Below are 6,000 nucleotides of genomic sequence, written 5' to 3' on the forward strand. Positions count from 1 at the left end.
TTACTAACCATGAGCAATAAATTATTGTATTTAGTAATCTTTGTTAAAATAAAGTTTATTCTTTGTTCATGTTAGTTCACAGTGTATTAAGTAATGTTAACACGGTGTTAATAATGTATTAGTAAATGTTGAAATTAACATGAACAAAATGAATAAATGCTGTAGAAGTGCAGTTCATTATTAGTTCATGTTAAGTAATGTGGTAACTAATGTCAACTAATGAACCTTTATTATAAAGTTTTAGAAAAAAAAAACTGTCCGAGGGTGGATTCGAACCCCGAATGTCTGCATGCTAAACGGATTCGCTATCGGATTTGCGGTTTTATATATTAATTCACTAATGTGAAGAATGGCGCGTCTAACAATACCCAAGCTTTATTATATTAAAGTCATTCTTATCATTCTTTGTGATATACGTGTCATATGTTTAAAAAATAATTATGTAATGTGAGGAGACAAAGAAAAAATGCGCTTAATTTTAATTAATGGGTGGCTCTTAAAAGAGCCGTTGCTGTTCTTAAAAGGACATTAGTTTAAAGTGAAATAAAAAATTATAAAAACTACACTGATAGTTGAAAACAACAAAAAGTTATACAAATGGCAGAAACAACAACATATGTGACCGCCGTGCTGTCCAAGGCACCCCAGCACGAGGTTTAAGCATTAAATACACGGTTAAATGTTATAGTGTTTGAAAGCTTAGACTCTTGGGATTTTATTAAGCCCACACACAAAGCATAATATGATTTATAGCCATCTTACTAATTTAATCCAAGTTGATAGTCACCGGAAATAGGCGGCGCTTACCTTTCTTCACTGGGGTAATATTTTCCAAAACAAATGCTTGTAAAAAATCCCCAAGAGTCTAAGGAACTGGAATACGTAAGCGTTTCTGACCGAAAAATGTACTTCCGTCCTTGATCTTTTTCTTCCAACGTTGTGTGATCTGACAGATTCACTGGTGTCTGCTGCCCTCTATTGGATGTTAGCACATCTACAGAGAGATTCCCCATTCAAGTCTATGGGGAAAAAACACCCCTTTGAGCTTCCATACTGGGAATTCTGGAATTCTGATCGCTTACAAAATAGATAGCACACCTCTGCTCAATGAGCCGGTCGATTTGACACCTCATTTATGGGTCTAGGACAAAAGCTGCGGGACAAGTTACGCGCCGAAAAAGTGTCTGGAAGAAGAAGAAGAAGAAGAAGTATGCAAGAGAATAAGAATGTGCTTTAGCAAGCACATTAATAATAATAATAAGTATGCAAGAGAATAAGAATGTGCTTTGCAAGCACATTAATAATAAGTATGCAAGAGAATAAGAATGTGCTTTGCAAGCACATTAATTAAGGATAAAGAACTTTCTAGAAGAAACGGCCCAGGAAACGGCGGTGCAGATGACACGGCAGGCCGAGGATCAAAGCAGATCAGCCAGCAGCAGGAGGGCCAGTCAACATGCAAGAGGTGACCTCCAAACAGTCAACGAAGGCAGCAAATAGGCCCTGGACAAGAGAGAAATACAAAAGAGGTAGTGAGAACAGAAAAGAAGATAGAGTGTGGCCGGTGTGGTAAAACAGGACACAAAGATATCTGAAAATGTTCAGCAGCAAGCTCTGAATGCAGAAAAAGCAAAAGAAAAGGACACTGGGCAAGAATGTGTAAATCAAAAACTGTGAGACAAGTGACAGCAAAAGATGAGAGCGATGAGAGCTTTTACCTGGGCACAGGGAGTTACAAAAATGACAATGAAGAAAGTGATAGGACATACGGCTAAGTTCGGTGACCCATACTCAGAATTTGTTCTCTGCATTTGACCCATCCAAAGTACACACACACAGCAGTGAACACCCACCCGGAACAGTGGGCATCCATTTATGCTGCGGTGCCCGGGGAGCAGTTGGGGGGTATGTGCCTTGCTTGTGGGCACCTCAGTCGTGGCCAGCCCGAGACTCGAACCCACAACCTTAGGATTACGAGTCAGACTCTCTAACCATTAGGCCACAACTTGCCCCAAGAAGCTAAATGGACTGTGTTGCTTAAGATAGACACACGGGCTGATGTTAATGTAATGAATACAGAGACATTTAAAAACCTTCAGCCAACCACCCAGCTCCAGCACTCAAACATAATACTAGATAGCCCAGGGGGACCACTGAAGTGCACAGGACAGTTTACTTCAAAAGCTGAACACAAAGGCAGAAAGTATGACATTACTGTGTACGTGATCGCAGGAGAAACTGTCGGTAACCTTCTGAGTAGAGAAACTGCTGCTGAAATGAGACTGGTTAAAGGAATAGAGCAAATAAGCACAGTTTTTGAGGGAGACAGCACTATGAAAACAGAGCCTGTGAAAATTCACATGAAAGAAGGGGCTGAGCCATATGCAATTCACACTGCAAGAAGGGTGCCATTACCCCTAATGCCTGAAGTTAAAGCAGAACTGAAGAGAATGGAGGAACAAGGCATAGTGTAGAGCGTCACCCAGCCTACAGATACGTGTGCACCCATGGTACCAGTTCTAATAACCAATGGGGCAGTAAGAATTTGTGTGGGACAGAAAGCAGAGTTGAGTTTACTGGGGCACATAGTGTATGCACAGGGTGTCAGGGCAGACCCAGAAAAGGTACATGCAATAAGAGATTTGCAAGAGCCTAAAAGGAGAGCGTTAGGCCTTATAAAATATATGGGCAAATATATTCCAAACCTGTCAACGGAAGGGGTTCCCTTGTATGAACTGCTCAAGAAAAGTAGTGTGTGGACTGGGGCTCATTCACAGAAAAGTGCATTCAGCAACTTCAAGAGCACACTCATTAAAACTCCAGTTCTAGCACACTATTGCCCCTTTTCCACCGAGGCAGTTTGAGTGCTGGTTCGGAGCCAGAGCCTAATTTAGAACCAGTTCTTTCTGTTTCGACCGCCAAAGCACCGGCTCTGAACCAGGAAAAGTGGTTCTTAATCAGCAACAAAACGTTGCTAGTCTAGACTTAAGAACCGCTTGTGTATGGGGCTGTGGGTGGGGCTACTGTTGGCGCATTTGATAATGTACCTTAAGTATACTTATGTTTAATACAATTTTACTTTACCGCAATATAATCACTTATCAGCACACATGATAGTAGGTAGCTACCTGCTAAGGCTAACTTTTTATGTACTTTATCGATTACAACCTCCGTTTATACAGATTACATGGAGCTGCACGTACACGTTTTATTTGCCACGTTTGGATGCCAATGTATGTTCACAAAGCCATGAGCATTAACAGTAAAGCAAAACCCGCCATTGTTGATGTTGTGTTTGTGTTTGCCGCTGCTGTGCTAAAGTTGCTGGGACACGTGACACATATACAGTGTCATCACACTCGGCGCTGTGATGGCTCTCTAGCCGGTGGAAAGGCAAACCGGTTCTTAGAAGGTTCACCAATGGAACCAACTTTGAACCAGCACCAGCGCTAGCTCTGAACCAGCACCCGGTTCTTTTTGGTGGAAAAGAGGCATATGATCCTGGAAAAGAAACAGTGGTATCAGCAGACACTAGCAGTTATGGGGTCGGTGGCATGTTACTGCAAAAGGACAATAACAACTGGAATCTGGTTGCATATTGTTCCAGAAGACTCATGAGTTCAGAAACAAGGTAAGCTCAAATTGAGAAGGAATGCCTTGCAAGCATATGGGCATGCGAAAAGTTCTACAAATACCTAGTTGGTATGGACACATTCAAACTGATCACCGATCATAAGCCACTAATACCACTAATCAATAGTAAAGACTTGCACGCAGTACCAGTAAGATGTCAAAGACTTCTGATGAGACTCATGAGGTTTAATGTAAAAGCAGAGTAAGCTCCTGGCAAAACCTTGGTCGTTGCGGACGCACAATCATGCAGTTTATTCAATGTCACAGAGGACTTCTTGACAGCCGACATGAGTTGTCATGTGAATGCAGTCATTAAAGGTTTGCCGGTATCACAGCAGAAGATGAAACAGACTGTATGGTGGCCTGGGATTTCTGAAGATCTTAGGAAAAGGATAGAAACATTCAAATTTTGCATTGAGAATAAAGGTACACAACACAAAGAACCACCACAGCCTACTCCACTGCCAGAAAGGTCATGGCAGCAAATAGCCATAGACTTGTGTATTCATCAAGGAAAACAATACCTAGTGGTGTCTGACTATTATTCACGTTACTTAGAAATCATTCTGTTACATACCACAACATCAGAGCACATTGTACAGAAACCTAAAGCTTTTTGTTTGCGAGGTTTGGCATACCCGAACAAATTGTTAGTGACAATGGACCACAGTTCACCAGTGAAGTTTGGAGAAACTTTTGTGTTATGTATGACATCCAGCACATTACTTCAAACCCACACAATCCACAAGGAAACAGACATGTGGAATGGGCAGTACAGACAGCAAAACGCATACAAAAGCAGAATGACCTGCTGTTAGCACTAATTACGTTTAGAGCTACCCCTGCCACATCTACAGGTGTAAGCCCAGCGGAATTGCTAATGGGAAGAAAAATCCCCACAACGCTACCTACCCTACAGAAAAACCTCAAACCAAAGTGGCCAAACAAAACTAAGGTAAAAGAGAATGACAAAACAGCAACAACAAAAAACAAGCATACTATTTTTACAGGCAACACAGTGTGAAAGACTTACCTGTTCTGAAACCTGGGGATTCCGTGATGTTAAAGTTGGATGATAAATCTAAATGGAAAGGACCAGCAACAGTAATAGCAGAGAGCACCACTCTGAGATCTCACGTGGTCTTTAACGAGAAAGAGGGGGAGAAAAAGAGAAACCGCAGGTATATTCAGTTATTGCCTGAAGAAGTTCCAGAAAAGACTAAAACATTGACAAGTTCAGAACAGTACACACAAAATGCCTCACCGTTTAGACTCAGAATTACCTGTTGAAAATGTAGAAACAAATACTTTTGTCACAAGGTCAGGCAGAGTAAGCAAACCTGCAGTTTGTCTTGACTTATAAGAAAGTCAATGGTTAAAACATTCTCAGGGGGCAATGTTTACAATGTGTTGAATGTTTACTTTTGCAAAGTGGGTTAAAATATAAATATGGTAAGACATTACCAAATTTTGATGTGTAGCCACAGTATCAGGTATCGTTTTGTGGTGATGTCATTTATGGTTTAAAAGAAACACGTACGAGTTATTAATAGTACAAATATTGTGTTGTAAAGTTACTGAAAACAAAAGAGAAAAGAATATGACTGATGTTGAGTTCATATTGTTAACAGAAATATGTCGCTGAAGTATTTGACTAAAAGGGGGTGCTGTCAGGATATTATGTATTAGTGTGTGTTACAACATCCACCCCTTAGGAGGCCTCAGAGAGTGATAGTGGGCAGAGACGAACGAGACGAGGGAGAGAGTTTTTGGAGACCAAGCACATGTTCAATGTTGTGTTATAAGTATGTGTTCCATGAGCCTAATAAAAGAACCAAACAGGTTAATGCCTCCATGTGGATATACACAGGACATGTAGCACCATGGTCCAGGAGAAACATTGTCTTACTTCACTGTGTACTGCAACAGCTATATGTGGTTGTAATGACAATAAAAAGCTTCTTGACTTGACTTGGTAAGAGAACCCATGCGAGGAAATAACTTCATCAAGAAAGTGAGTATACAGGGAGAAAGAGTACTGAGCCCTGTGGGACACCAGTGGAAAGTCTGCATGGAGCAGATGTCACTCCCCTCCATATTACCAGAGCGTCCCTCCAGGTAGGAAGCAAACCATTCCAAAGCTGTTTCGCAAATCCCGAGACTCCTGAGGGTGGACGAGAGAGTCTTGTGGTTGACTGTATCAAATGCTGCTGAAAGGTCTAGGAGGATAAAGACGGATGATCTAGCAACATGTAGTTTCTCAGAGACATCCAACAGGGCTGTCTCTGTGGAATGAGATACTTTAAAGCCAGACTGGTTGGGATCTTAGAGGTTGTGGGAGATAGACAGACAGTTGATTATAAACAA

Source organism: Tachysurus fulvidraco, chromosome 13 (assembly GCF_022655615.1).
Source record: "Tachysurus fulvidraco isolate hzauxx_2018 chromosome 13, HZAU_PFXX_2.0, whole genome shotgun sequence".
NCBI classification, from domain to species: domain Eukaryota; kingdom Metazoa; phylum Chordata; class Actinopteri; order Siluriformes; family Bagridae; genus Tachysurus; species Tachysurus fulvidraco.